At 46.8% G+C, this 15,960-nt stretch overlaps 1 protein-coding gene across 1 annotated transcript in view; it reads right to left on the reverse strand.

The window, feature by feature from the left end:
* Mip (Myoinhibiting peptide precursor) overlaps nt 1-9,101 on the reverse strand; it is a 581,927-nt gene extending 572,826 nt beyond the window's left edge. Inside the window, exon 1 of the mRNA XM_077664070.1 lies at nt 8,979-9,101. The gene's annotated coding sequence lies outside the window, so the exon portion shown is untranslated. The remainder of the gene's footprint in view (nt 1-8,978) is intronic.
* Between the last annotated feature and the right edge of the window lie 6,859 nt (nt 9,102-15,960).

Here is a 15,960-nt window from a genome sequence, read left to right on the forward strand (position 1 = left end):
GGCAGAGCAACAGCTAGGAGAAAGATCAGTTTGCATTATTTTATGCATCGAAGAGTTTCATATTGTTACTTTTGTCCGTATGAAAATAAGACACACAGTAAAGCACAAAAACAGAAAATTAGACACATCCTAAAAACACAGTCTTAAAATTAGAATACATCAAGTTAACATTTTAGATACAAAGCAACACTAGGTTCACAACAGTTTTTCACGGCAAAAAAGACAAATTCGGCGATTAGGCTCATATACTGGATCGAATCCAGTTGCATGCAACTTATTCAGTAGCTTTGGTACAGTGTAGCATAATGATTGAGTGTACGAGTACGTGCGAGGCACTGAAACAAGATGTTTTTCTTTGTGTCAGGTTTGTCGGTCTCGGATATTTTCTATTAATTCTGCAAGGTTTACGACAATACTTACATTAGATTTTATGAAATATTTATAAGCTACGATTATCTTGTAATCAAAAAACGAGAACACAGAGAGGACATTATACTTCAAGAAAAGCTCTTTGGTTGGATGACGGTAAGACACACCCGCAACATACCGTAATTCTCTTTTCTGCAACAAGTGTAATTTGGATAAGTTGGTTACCCCTGTGGTGCACCAGGCTAAGCTGCAGTACTGTAAGAGCGGTAGCACAAGCGCGTTATATAACAAGAGTTTTATTTTAGAAGGCAGCAAGTATCTTGTTCGGGCGATGGCTCCAACTGCTAATGCAACTTTTGAATGCAAGTAATCTATGCGGTCGTTCCATGTAAGGTGCCTTGAAAAGACCACTCCGAGTACTTTCACAGAGTTCACAATTTCAACTTTTTCTGTTCCTAATCGTACGCTCAAGGTATCCGGTAATTCATTCCCTTTTGGAATGTATAGGACTGCTTTTGTTTGGCTTGCGTTTATTTTTAAGTGGTTTGCTTTGACCCATAGATTAGTCTGCGCTTAGACCTGCAAAGCTCCTGTTTGGCTGAAATTCCGATTATCATAATTTCGGCTGGTTACTCGAAGAGTATCCCAGCCAGGAAGCCAAGATTTGCTATCATTTTTCTTTTACAAGTATTTTCACTTACGCTGCTAGCCTTCCCTAAAATTGCGCTGAACATAGTTTTAATCAGGGGTAAAATTTTGTGATTAAAATGTGTTTCTGAAGGCGCTGAACTGCTTCAGGAAAAATGGAAAAGTTATTTCCTTACCAGCAGACCATTTGCACAGTGCCTTCACAGATGAATCACTGGGGTGGGATGAATCACAGTCGTCGCATGTAAACAAAATCAGCTCAGTAAGAGGTGCTTCTAAACAAATTACATCTACCAGCAAAACTATGAGCATTTTGCATTGCCCTTTGTCGGTAGCAGACGACACAGAACGCAACGATTTTTCACCATCGCCAAAATGCTCAAAGGGGCAGGGCGGGGAAGAAAAAAAGGTGCCTAGGAGGTTACCTTGAGGTTAGTTGCAAACCGACGGCATGCAGGTTCCTTAACTTGAGGTCTATTATGCACCCGACTTTTGCAACGATGACGAGAAACATAAACAAGCTCCTGAAGCAGCGACTGCGCACTACAGGATGGATGGATGGATACGGCTGAACCCTTTAAATCGGGCGGTGATTCAAGCCACCTAGCCATGACATGAAATTTTACTCTTTTCTTGATTTTAGCCACCAATCAGATAACCTTCGTTTGGTTATTTCTATCCGCCTAAATCTACTTTCCCTTCACTGTCCTTAAACCCCAATGCCTTGGATAAATCAGCTCCGCTGCTTTCCACTGTAGGGTGGAGCCCTTTACAGAAAAGTATCAAGTGTTCAGCCGTTTCCAACCCTTTTATGAATGACATGCGCTTGAAATAATTCGCAGCACAAGATATTGCTATAAAGGGAATAATGGCGCAGCATCAAGTGATGAGGACAGCAGGAGAGCACACACACGCACAAACGCCAACTTACAAGTTTATTGTTTGCCTGGCACTACGCCGAATTTATACAAAGCAACACGCTCCACACTGTAAGCAGTAAAAAAAAAAAACAGTGACGCACATGGACGCAATGTGCGAAGCAGCAAATCATGATATCGCACATGGCAAACAACATGACGAGTGCACTAAGCTGTACCGCAGCACATGGAACATGCCTGTCGTACATGACTAACTAGAAGAAAAAAAACGAGGTAAAAGACGGAGAGAAAACAAGCTAAAACCCAAACGAATGACGAACATATCACTGAAAAAAAAAAGAAATCTTAACAGAAGGCTACGCCGCAGAAAACGGCAATGACGAAGAGACTAACAGGGCTAAAAAACATGAGAATGAAACCTAAAACGCCAACAGAACACGGCTAAAAACTCGGTGAATAACAAGACGGTTAAAACAAAACTACAAAGCCAACAAAAACACGGCCAAATTTGACGAAAGCGAATAAAAGGGAACTTGGTATAAAAGCACAAAAACACACTACGCATGCTGACACGACCTCTGGGCGCAGTATGACGAGAAAAGAACAACAAAATCAAAACCCGTCAGTTAGGTGTGCCACTTTGAGAGCGCTCACGTTCTGTGAGGAAGGTTAATTCTTTCTTCGTTAGGGAGATGAGCCCACGCTAATACAGGACTTGTCAGCTCGCGCTGCCTCTTGCGCCTCTACAATTTGGCGGATAGGCTGATCTTTCTGCTTGTAAATAACAGAGCACTTCTTCAGTACTGCCCTGCACTTGCAGGACCCGCAGTGTTCGGCTAAATGGCCTTCAATTGTCAATTGACGTAACTTCCTGCGGTGTTCTTTCGACGCTCGTTGATGCGCCTTCCTGTTTGGCCTATGTATCTGCACCACATGTTAGAGGGCTCTTGTAAACCACTCCTTCAGAACAGGCTACGAATTTGTTCTCACGGTTGATCATGCAATCCGGCTTCGCTTTCTTGACATGACAGGATTTCTTACAATGGGCAGAAAGTTTGACAGGAGCGGAACATACCACTCTTACATACACACGAGCTGCGATCTTTTCGAGGTTGTGTGAAACGGCATGAAGGTATAGTATCATGTGTCGTCGTTGTTGCCCGACGGAAATCTTTCAAATTTTGTAGCCAACACTACAAAGCACAGCGTCCAGGAATCCGGCGATGCGCAATCTATGTAGTTTGTTGTTAAAGCTGGTGGGATCTTAAACGACACCGGAACAAGAGGAACATGAAAGAGCTGTTTTTATCCCACCAGTGCAAGGCGTGAATGATCTTTGTAGAAAGCTTTGGGGCGGTGCGACGTAAGGGTGGCTTTTAACTGCACCTAACAAACTGGAGAAACTTTGCAACATGGTTAATCGAGAAGAAAAGCCGCCAAAACAGTGCGAAAAGAAACACGACAGGCCTTTCACCGAATGTAAAAAAGACGTGGCCTTTGTCCTCTGGATCATCCTATACAGGACAAAAATTATGGCGGGGCAGGAAAAAAGATTGAAAAATAAAATGCCCTTACCCGTGTCACTAGCTGCTTACATAGGACAGACTGGACGTTGTTTAAATAATAGGCTCCGAGAACGTAGCAGAGATATCAAAGACAGCACAATGAAGAATCTGCCTGAACACGTGGCCACCTGCAAGTGCACCGCAAATCTTGACAAAAGCAAGGTTCTCAGAAAATACAAGCAAGAGCTTGTGCGCGAATTATTTCACGCGCATGTCAATCATAAAAAAGGAACGAAGTGCGTGAGCACGCCTATCACTTTTAAAAGAAAAAAAACGCGGAGAATCTTATTGCTAGGATTTAAAGTTTCTATGTTTGCATGCTGTTGGCGTGACCCTGGGGTATAAATGGCGTCGCGGCAGTAAAATTTATTCAGTTGATAGTCAGCGCTCATGTTTGTGTCTCTTCCTTATTGTCACGGCTGTCGCGCTGTTATTCATGTTTCATGAGCCAACTGACCAGGCTATTCCACTCCTGTATGTGATGTGCGCTATGAACAATTACTTCACCGGAAACCTCTGCGACTACCTCAGAGAAACGGGTCTTCCCTCCTTCTTTCAACTTTCTACCTTCTACATTCCTTCCCCCTTTCTCAATTTCTGCGTCATGGCGCACTTCTCGAATAAAAAAAAAAGAGTTTGCCACAACTCATTCGCCCGGGCAAGGCGTACTGTTGTCCCCATTGCACACGGAGAACAGCGCACAAGTTTGATGTTAACCACTTTCTAACCAGTAGTAAATGGTTAATTCATAACTTTCAGTCAGCTGAGGCATCTCGCTGCATTTTTTATGTAAAGGGCGCCATTTAGCAGCACTTTTGACAGATACTCTCGGCTTGCGTGCTGACAGAGGAGTTTATGGGTACTTTTTGGAATTGTCGAGCAAGAGCAGCGATAATTTCTGCGAAGTAATTTTCGTATTGCATTTCATTAACATTGCAGAGATACTTTGTTCATTAGCACTGTATATATTCAGCTGAAATCTTTCGGTGCCTTGCAAGCATTATAGACATGGTGACTTTCATATAATGACATTAAATTTGGACGTGTAGCCCCAACTCCGAAAATAATGGCATTAACAAACTTGAGGCCTGAAACATTTACTGCCATTTCTTGTGCGCATGTGGCAGGGGTATAAGTCTGGAGCATTAGGTGATAACGAACCTCTCCCGACGTTTGTTGTTCTTTATTTTCCAGCGATATCCCCCTGTCGAACAAAGTGCGGCGAATGTTTTCCGGAGAGCTGCGCCATTTATTAATGGAGTCCTTACTGGCAGCTGTGGAGGTGGTGAATTAAACGCACTTTACATCTCGCCAAGTAATCGGTTCTGTCCTAGAAGCTACGACACGTCACAGAAAGATAGTTTAAGAGCGTACGTTGTTGGGCTAGTCGGTCAATCATGGTAAATACAAGGGGGGGGGGGGGGGGTACTGCGCACAAAAAGACAAGGACAAGAAGATAACACAACAGGCGCAGTTTACTCGCGACTAACTTTATTGACAACACGACACTCCTTTAATAGTTTCAAACTGTCACATCACACACATGTGGAAACCAAAAACTTGTCTTCATTCTGATACAGTTTGATAGAAGGGTCACTTACGCAATATTTATCCTTCTGTTTGATACAAAACGCCTCCGCCAACTCACGCGCCACCTGGTCACGGCTCCTCCTCAAAACTTTTGTATCTGTCAGCAAAGGCAGGCAAGTGTTATTGCGCGTAGCATCCGGGCATGCGCCACAATGCAGGGGTAAATTCGACCCTGTCCCTGATTTCATGGAACGCTGGTGTTTCCTTAAGCGCTCATTCAGACATCGGCCTGTCTGACCGATGTATACCCTGCCACATGTGGGGGGAATCTGGTACACGACACCCGTCTGGCACCTGACAAAACGAGTGGCATGACGCTTCTCGCAGTCCGCTTTCCTCTTCCCTCCGGACATGACCTGAGGGCACAATGAGGCCAACTTGCATGGGGCGGTAAAAACTACCGGCACGCCGTAGCGTTTCGCCACGTTCTTCAAGTTGTGGGAAATTCTGTGAATATACGGTAGAACCACTGGCCTCTGCGCCTGTTGTGTTATCTTCTTGTCCTTGTCTTTTTGTGCGCAGTACCCCCTCCCCCCCCTTTTGTATTTGTCACAGAAAGAGGCTACGAAGACCGAGGTCAGGAGTTTTAAAGCGACGGCTGCCACGTTTCCCGTTTATGCGGCGTCGTTGTGCATCATATACACCAGGCGCTACGCGTCGCACTGATTGGCCAGATTCGAGTGACGCCACGCGGGAAGTCGTGACAATGGTCCACGCTGATTGCTCACAATGCCAATTGCTGTTTGATTTGAGTACAACGCTCGTCACGTTTCGAGTTCCCGTTTTTGCTCCTCCCACAGTCACACCACGGCACTGCACTCGCAATAAGGGAGTAAAGAAGTAGTAAGCTGCCCCATAGCGCACCGCCCCCCCCTCCTCTTTTTTTTTTCGTTAAAGACGCAGTGAGGTATGTCATATCCGTAAGTGAGAATGTGATGGAATCCTCAGCAACAGCCGGGAATGCGTACGAGCTCGTAACAAAGCAACAAATCCCAGCGCCGCTCCTTCCCCCTTTTCGCGTCACAGCTCCGCTACTGTCGTTGCACCAAGTTTCCACGGAAAATGCCTACAAAACTTCCAACGATATTATTGAGCTGAGGTCGTTGCTCAACTAACTGAACGGTGCGATGTACGGCAGATGGAAATCGACGAGGAAAAACAAAACATCTTAAATGTAGCTCTGCTTTAGAAACACTGATTAATGCATACATGATGAAAAATGCTGTAATTGATTTTGTTTCGATCTTTAAGTGCCTCGAAATAATATTTAATGTAACATCGAGCACATCACTTCAAAAAGCATTAAAGAAACTCGGCCTCCTCGAGCGATGATTTTACCTCGCTAATGAATGACTTTTTGTATATAACTCGCTCATCCGGCCTTCGCTGGAATAAGCATTTGGCATACCCATCATGCCACTTGGAATAATAACCTCTACCTGGTTCAAAACAAGCAACCTAGAGGGCAACCTAGGTCACACGACCTTGTGGCGTCGTCACAACCTGGCCACTGGACTGTCAGCTAACTGACCCCCTTGGCATGCAGGTGCCAATTAAATTAATGATTGCTTATCGCAGCGGATTCGGCGGCGTTGGAGATGATTTCTGAATATAAATTTCCAGCCGTGTTTTTGTAGAATGCAGGCGACATCCAGCGCCGGTGAGGTTGGAATGACCACCGTCGCCGAGTCTGCTGCAAGTTCGCCCGGTACGCTGCCCCCGTCCGCATACGTCTTCTCAGCGCCTCCACGAGACATGACACGGGGCAGAGGTTTCGTGCCAAGAAGCACTTGATAATTTGCCGGGTCGGCGCATTATTTGCTTGGGCACCTAAGCTGATGCGCCCTTTGCATGCACCGGACAAGTTTAAAGCATGCCGCAGAACTCTTGCTCAGGATGTGTTTCGTGTACTATGTATTGTTCCTGAGCTCAAAACTTGTAGAATCAACTTGCGGTTCAAGAATATTTCGCGAAAGAGGAGCAGGTCCACACTCCGCTGCAGCGCGATCCATTGCAACGGCTGGAACGTGGCCCAGTCGCGCCCCACTCCTGCAAGCCCGTGACCAAGAGAGAATGGCTGCTGCTCCTGACTTGTTGGAGCAGATTCGAACGCAGGCAGAGTTCTGCAGCTTCTGCCTGTCCATAAGCGGCCCTGTTTTTCCCGTTCGGCCGGCGAGCACCGAGCCTCTCTTGCAAGGACCGTCAAAACCTCGGACATTTCACGAAGGGGTTCTACGTGAGATGGCGAAAACTAGGCAGATAATCCTCTACTTGAGTACAATCAAGCGCACAAATAAAAGACAACCATCTACTCATACCACGGGGCGCATTCTCTATAGCGAAGGAAGCCGGCCCGTGGGGAGCTGCAGCCGCTCTTCTCTGTGCAGTCCCAGCTTATAGGAATTTTCTGCAGAATTTTAAGTCGCAGATGAGTCGCATATATTTGAGGGACAAATTTTCTTGAGATTGGCAAAAATACAAAAACTAGGTCTTGGCAAAAATCAACTCCTTAATCAGCAGGACAGGTGATGTTGCAATTTTATTGCTTCGGGTGTCCGCATCAGAAAGAAATACCTTAGTGGGAAGGTTTTTGGATGGCATGACATTTAATTTTTCTCTTCAATGACATGTTGGACAGTGGTACTGGTGGATGTTTAAAGGTATACGAATGTAATCGTCGGAACTCCTCCGCGCATTCTCTTTCGAAATGATCACGACACCCTTTCGATGAAGGACGAGAAGAAATGGTGTCGCGGTATTTTTCGCGACCTCTTTGGAAGGAAGTAATATTTCTGTAGCCTTATTATCCGCGCATACCCAAACCCAGAAAGGGATCGGTTTAGTTTCTAAGGGGTGAGCCGTCATTGAGACAAAGTATGACAAACCGAGACTTTGTAATTTGGGCGGGCCGGACACAAAACGAAGAGTGCCGCTCACAAGAAGAGACAAAGGAGGTGAAAAATAAGCGAGGGGAAGAGCGAGATCGGGGGAACCTTCGGCGCGAGGAAATCCACGCAAGGTGCGGAAGTTTGTAGGGCCACCTAACACCGTGTAGTCACGGACGCCCTGTGCGGTGCGCAGTTTCAGCACACTTAGCGGAATAAGCCGACAAAAAAGCTGGCTGGGCTCCTTTTTGCGAGCTTGTCTGTTCCAGCCATGAAGTACGTACGCCCCTTTGCAGCAGCAACGCCCCGGCGACGAATTTCTTCCCCCGTCAGTTGCTCTCCGCGTGCGTCGATACCTCCATCGGTCAATCTGCTTCCGCAGCGCTGAGCCGCACTACGGCAGGAGTGTGAGGAGATTTTTACATATAGCTGGAGTGGTTCCCATTTAGCGCTATTCCACAGAGGAAAAAAATGTCAACTTTTCTTTGCTTTACTGATTTTTCAGGAAGGGATTCGGCGGCAGAGGCCAGAAATAAACCAAATAAGGCCCAGTGAAAGCTTCTGTACATGCGGCACGTGGTCCACTTTCTTGAGCTGCGGGACAAAACGGGCTTTTTTTTTTACCCGCTCGAAGACGTTTCGCTACGAAAACGTAATCAGCTGGCGCCACAATGAAAAGGCTCCTAACATATTCAGTGGAAGTCCAACTTGCATTTTCCTTGGTAGCTTTCTTCGGATATACCACAAAAGTATATGTGTCACATCAGCGGTAACAAGCGCATCCATTCGGTCGTGTTAATCTGAAGAATGCCGGATCGGAAAGCTCTAGGACAGGAGCAATGAATATGAAAGGGAACATTAACCGACAGTTGCTCGGAGTGAGCAGGATAATTCATGCTTTTTTTCCCCTCTCAGTGCGATTTTGTCAAGTTTGTGGCTAAGCTTCGTGAGCAATCGCTTTCGCGTCTATGTTCGTGCAAGACAAACTGGCCGCCTGCAGCGGGACTGAGTCTCTCCCCCCTCCGGGATAAGTACGAACTCACCGCTGCCGTCCGCCGAGGCGCGCAGAGAAACTTTTGCCAGCAACGAAGAGGAAGTAGCGGACGGGGCCAGTCGGTGGGGATGCGCCTCAGCTGACGCGCTTCCACGCTGTGAGCGGGGGTCGAACCGCGGGCCTCCTTTTATAGCGAAGCGCAGTTCGCGGGTGTCGGCCCAGACCGAGAGGCGAGAGAGAGAGCCCGCTGCGCGCTTTGCTTGCGGGCACGCTGCGCCATTGGCCGGGAGGTCGAGAGGGAGGCGTGGCTCGCGAAGTGGATTGGTCGCCATGCGGGCGCCCGACTCGCGCATGCGCCGTCTGTTGCGCTGAATTCGGCCGTCTCGAAAAGTGGAACAAAGCGCGTAGGCGCCGAGCTGTCAACTGAGCCAAGTGAGCCGATCGGGCGGTCGGCCCGCACTTGGGCAGCGTGCGGCCAGCGAGCGCAAGCAGTCCCAGCGCTTTCTGTCTATGCTGTCGCATCGACTTAAGGATCGTCGTGCAGTGCCGTTCGAGAACACAGGCATCTCGACGAAGCCGATGGGCGCTCCGTCGCGTCGGATGAAAAGGTCGGCTCCTATCGAACTTTGCGCTCTTCGCGTCGTGGAGTTTTTGCCGCTAGCCTCCCTAATCTTTTGGGGAATAAATAGAATAAGGAAAAAATCATCGCTCTTGCAAACCTTTGAGTGCTCCTCACGTACTATACAACTACGAGCCCAACCCAACACGTTTGCCGTCTTGTTGCCTCAGTATTACTCCAGCATTTTCATTGGTTGCAAATAACGGTTTCATTTTTTGGTTTATATCATAAAAATAAAAAAGAAACGATAGAGGTACGCCGAATTCAGATTTCAAAACACGGCTAATGACAATTAGTGCATTAATTACTCGCGGATCGAATGCTCAGGTTATCAAAAATGCCCCGATAAACTGCGAATGACTTTTGGCCACACAGGAATACAACATAAAGGAACTGGTAATCCATCCTTAAGAAATATTATTTTCCGAAAAAACCGAGAAGTGCACCTTGATATAAACAATAAATTCCGCTGAACTTTAAAGGAAAGATTGACGAGTCGAACATCTCATTATAAACATGTAGTGTAAGCTCAGAAATTAGCGATGAAAATTTGAACTAACTTATTAATTGTTTCGGTCGGGACTGGCCTGTCACAAGAGCCTGGTTCATTAGGTTTTCCAGTGAACGCTCATCAGCTCACAAATTTTAGTCATTTGTTTCGTATTTTACTGATGTACCATAAATAGTCACCAGGCGTTTAAGGAAAGGTGATCACTAATATAAAAAGTAGGCTTTCTGAGGTAAAGACAACGTTTTTGCGGCACAGTAATACCTGTGTCGGCGAACGTCAAAAAACGGCCGAATCAAGATAGCTAGTCAAGTGATTAACAAAATTCTAATAGTTAACTTTTTGAGTATTACAGATAGGCACCTGATTTCAATTAGATGTTTGTTGCTGGGCGTTGGTAGCAGCCGTATCAGTTTCTAGAACTTCGAAAACGTGATTAGCCGGCCCTGTGGCTTGAAAAAATTTGGCTACATCGTGCCAAAACACGCGCTTTCGAAAAGCGTGCAGTCAAAGCTAACTATTCTGCGTAACTATTCTAAGTCAGCATACTTTGTCGAGCCACAGCGCTGAGGGTAATCGCGCTTTAAGAATTCTAAAAAGTGACATTACTTTTACTATCAGCCGGCTGCAAATCTCTAATATTTGTCAGGTGTTCATCTGTAGTAGTTAAAAACTTAATTACAATTTAGTTAATCGCATTTCTAGTTAGCATGATTCGCCTTTTTTTTTACATCCGCCAATACTATGCCGCGAAAAGCTTTTCTTTACAGTAAAAATCCTATTTTTAAAAATTAGTGACAACGTTTCCTGAAACACCTGCTATATTGAGCCGACAGCGTTGGGAAATGAGCGGCTCGTTATGACATGCCAATGAAGGAAGCGAAAAGTTACCGAAGCCATGGATAGCATATATGGTAAGGTTTCAACTTTTCTTAAATTGTAAGGTCGATCAGTGGGAAATAATGGCGTAATTAATTTATGGCTTAAGGACAGTATATCTAGAAACCTAATTTTGTTAACATATTTATTTATTACGCCGCAAAGGTCCCTGTCCGGGCATTACATGAAGAGTGGGCACTTTGACAAGGTGAAAAGTTGGACTGGTTGGTGCGTATCGACAGACGTCTAATGACTGCTTTTCAAGTGACAAGCATCGTAAAAGCGTTTCGTTGCGTGGACGATTACCTGATACTCTACAAATAGGACAGGTCAGATGAACAGCCACAGCCCCTTAACCAGATCACTGACATCTTCAAAGAAGAACTAAGAGGACTAGAAATAACGAGCGAACTGCCGAAAAACAATGTTCTGCGATTTCTTGACTTGACGCTAACCTTTAGAGGCGCTCACATATGCTGGCGGTACGGACCACGAAGCAAGAAAGGACTGCTCCCCTACACGCCTGCGCACTCCAAGATCATCAAGCGAGGAATAACAAAAGCAGCAATGAGAGCCGCATTGACGAGATCCTGTCATCATGAATTTCAAGGCAGTTTTGACGCCCAGGACCATCGGCTGAAAACAGCATGTTATCCGACGAGACTTCTATCCAGTGTCGCAGAAGGGATTCCGCGAGCGCTTAGAGGCAGGGAATATATTACAATCACATCAGAAGAAAGGAAGCCATGCGCGGTCATTTCTTACATTCATGGCATTTCCCACAATTAACCTCAAAAAGGTAGGTGCAAGGGCTGGCATTAAAGCGCTCATGTCAGCACCCGACCAGTTAAGAAGCCTGGGCGCCAAAGCCAACAGCGAGCAAAGTAAAAATTAATGTAAGAAAAAGCACCGGACAAAACATGTGAATTGTAAGAGGTGTCTAATCGCGAAGGCTTGGATGACGGGCTTCCATTGCAGACATTTTTTTTAATTCGATAAGTGTGCAATGAGATACCAGTTGAGAAAGGGGGAATGGAAAGCAGGAGATAGAAAGAAGAAGTGAAGACCGGTTTCTCCGAGGCAGATGCAGAGGTTGCCGGTGAAGTGATTGCAGATTTCAAGAGGGACAGGTCACTGATGGTGATTCCAGTCACTGGCAGTTCGCACAAATTTGAATTCTGGCACGTAACTCTAGGTGCGCTTGGGGGGTACGCAGCGTTGGGGTGAGTATTGCGGAGGCTGGTCCGATAACATTGTTGTACAACAATAACTGATGGGCACGTTGGTCTGACATGATTTCCAGTGAAACAGCGCAACGGCACAAGGCCAGAGGACAAGAAAGGACGATACACAGCGCTGACTAACAGAATGTTTTATTCAGTGAGCCATGCTTATAAAGGCGCTAGGGACACTGAAAAAACAGAAAAACAGAAAAAAAACACACACAGAACCGTGACAGATATCCCTCCAACCAGGCACGTATATGATAACACAAGGCTAACACGTGTGCAAATATTCATGTTCTTTCTGCAAGATAGCGACAGAAGGGGTGCTTACGCACCTCTGACCCATCTTCAAGATCTCAGACGCTTCGATAAGTTCTCTAGTCAGCTGATCTTTGTGTCTATCAACAATTCTGTTTTTGTCATACAGAGGCTGGCAGGAACAATCACGACAGTAAACATCAATGTGGCGGGCAGCGTTTTGACATCATTTTTGTGCTCCCTCAGCCTATCGTTCAAACAACGACCAGTTTGTCCAACATATGCACCACCACAACTCAAAGGGATCGAATAAACCAGATTCTCTACGCACTTCACAAATTTTACCTCATGCTTTTTTGTGCAGATGGGTTCACCTTCATTTGACTTTTTGGGGCCATTTACACGCGCGCACAGACTTCTCAATTTCACAGGAAGTTGAGTTTCCCCTTCCGGTGGCGATGAGAGGAAACTACTTGATGATGAAATCGGGGTTTCTTGATGACCCGGTGGTTCTACTCGCAAGCATTCACATTACTCAAGGAAAGGAGGAGGTTAACTATTTATTTGCAACATAGGTAAAAAAACGAGAAGAAACGAAGCAAGGAGAAAACTATTTACATGACTAAATTGTGGATCAGACGAATTCAGCTCCCGCTAAACCCAGAGCGCTTGGTTTTAAACGCTCTGTCTCCGCCCTTAGCGGGGACAGCAACCAATAAGATAACAAACGACACCCCTCACCAATCAGTGGTCAGGGAATGGAAAATAAGGTTTCCGCCAACTAATCACAGATTGGGGAAAGAGTGCTGATTAAACATTTGGGAAAGGAGAGGTTGCAATCAAATAGACAAACAGCACAAACGCGACCACCCTCTCCCACGGCACCCACGGCCCAGCCGTTACCACTTTCTGTCGCACACGCTACAAAACGATCCCTAAAGTGTTTACTGCATACACCGCACGAGACGAACACAATCGTTACGGGAATAGTGGGTTTCCGGTCACTCGGCTAATACTCAGCCGTATCTCGTGCGCCCCCGAAACCTCGTCAGCCCCTTAACAACCACATGTCGACAGCTGTACTTGGTTAGCGTTTTTCCTGGCGGGTCATCCCCGTGACAGCGCGGCGTAAACGAGGACGTCCGCTGCACGAAGGGGAGGTAGGGACGGGACGGGCTCCTTTGTTGGGGACTTCCGACCCCACTGGGGCGGCCTTCCTTGCGGACACCAGATCAACGAGTTCGCGGAATGGTCAGCGAACTCCACACTTCCCAACCAAGAATGTCACGCGGACACTTGCTGTCAGTGTGACATAAAAGTTCAGTCACAATTTGCCGGAACACAAAATTAAATTGCACACACGCGCCCATGTATGCTCGGCTGTTCCATCAGTCCACAAACACGTACACACGTACACACGCGCGCACATTGCGGTTAATTCAATCCGCACACACAAGGTTAGGACACCAATCCGCACATTCCAGAATCCACCATGTCAGATCGGTGCGCCAAATTGGCAGAATGATTTCTAGCCACCTACATGTCGAAAAAGAAGATGTTTCCTTTTAGCTTTGTCCACAAGATTGGACCAAAATTCCAATTTATCCGGCACGGCGCCGGTTGTGAAGGCTACCACCGCTATCGGGTATACATCGTCGTTTTCATCAAAAGCAACAAAGCTCACCAGCTCCCTCCATTCTACCAAGATTGCTGCTGCCATCGTGTCTACGTTCTCTGCCTCTTTGAATTTCACAGTTGGGATAGGCCTGTCACCGGCTACTTCACATGCAGTTTTACATCGCTCTTCAGGTAGCGCTAGCTGCCTGTACGGCTGGCAGCCGGCATTCTCTTCAAAGAAAACCATGCCCTTAAGCAATCTTTTCTCCCATTTACCTTGACCAGCTTGCTCCCGCTCTTCTGGTAATGAGGTCTTATGCTTCATGTTTAGACTTACAGGGATGAATGCAGTATCCGAATCTCCGAGTTCCCTACCTGCTGTGAAACTCTTTGCAGTCGTCGTTAACTCCCAATCTGCTGCAGACACATTTGCAGCTTCCGGATCTGCTTGAAGCTCTACTGAAGCCTCAGGTTTGTCGCTAACAGGTTCTCGCGGTATTATTAAGTGCTCTTTCAAATCAGCTTTCTCATTTTCATCCTGCAGCTTCACCTTTTCTGGCTGCTCCAGCAGCGCGAGCGTCTCAAGTGTTATCAACTTCCCTACACCTGCAGCTACATCTGCTGTCACTGCGCACAGTGTCAGCTCCAGCTGGCTAACCAACTCATCTTTGGCAACTAGCTTACCATCACCTGCAAGGAGTGTGCCCGCTATCATATCCTGATTTACCTCTTCCTCGCGCGTTCCCGCCGCTTCAGAGTTAGCTCCGACCTGCTCTTGCACAATGTTCAACTCTTGTTCACGAGAAGTCCACTCCTGCGCCTCCTGGGTCAGCTCTCTATATGCTCGCTCTGACAGCGCGTGCTTCACAGAAGTTTCTAACGCCTCTCTGCCTTCAGCGATCTGTTCTGGCATGGCACACAGCGTTAGATCAGCTTGTGCTCTTTGGACAACCACACATTCCCGTTTTGTTATTTCGTTCCCTGAATCCACACAGGCTTCAGAATTTTGACCTTCGGATTCCAAGTTGCGGCATGCCAGATCGTCAACCCTATCTGGTTGACTGACCTTATCAACAGCCATCTTCGACTGGGAGCTTGGTTTATCAGGCGCCGGTATCTCCACATGAGATACTAGTTTGCACACATCTGTCCTCACCGCGTGGACATCTTGTGTTTGCTTTGAATTCGGGCAGTCAATCATCGAGTGTCCAAATTTCATGCAGGTATAACATTGAACTGCTGCGAATAAGACCTCGCTATCAACTTTCGTCCCCTGCCTTAACTTCAATTGCATCCGTGCAAGTTTTTCTTTTCTAGTTCAATTTGGAGTTTCAAATGTTCAATTTCACTCAGCTGTTCAGCCTCCTCCTGCTCAACACGTCGCATCCTGCCCTCCTGATCATACCGTACGGCAGCCATCTCCGTTTTCCGTGCTATCGTTTCTAGCACATAAACACTACACCGACATGGTGAACTCGGAGAAAGCAGAAAGGTCTCCTACCTTACTGGTTGCTCTCTGCCCCGGTGATCTCGTCGTCCTCAGTGATGCCGACAGGCTCCTCGATGCGGACGACTTGAGCTCTAAATCTCTCAGCAGCTCGCTGACTTCTGCCTCGTTTGACTGGCTTGACTTGGTCGCCTGGTTACTTTTCAGCAGTTCGCTGACTCGAACCCGTTCGATGTGGACGCCTAGTTCTTTTCAGCAGCTCGCTGACTCGAACCCTCGATGGCTTTTTGTTGCCCGGCTCCTTCAGCTCCTAGCTGACTTGAGCCTCCGACGTCCTCTCGAACTCGACCCGTGATCCCGAAGCTTTCGACGTCAGTCTTGCGACGCAGCTTCACGTTTTCTCCTTTAGGACAAACAGCTTGTCCACCGACTTGTTCTTCTCACCTTCCGTCCAATGCCTTGAGTAGAAAGAATTTG

This window comes from Amblyomma americanum, chromosome 4, assembly GCF_052857255.1.
Source record: "Amblyomma americanum isolate KBUSLIRL-KWMA chromosome 4, ASM5285725v1, whole genome shotgun sequence".
Classification (NCBI taxonomy): domain Eukaryota; kingdom Metazoa; phylum Arthropoda; class Arachnida; order Ixodida; family Ixodidae; genus Amblyomma; species Amblyomma americanum.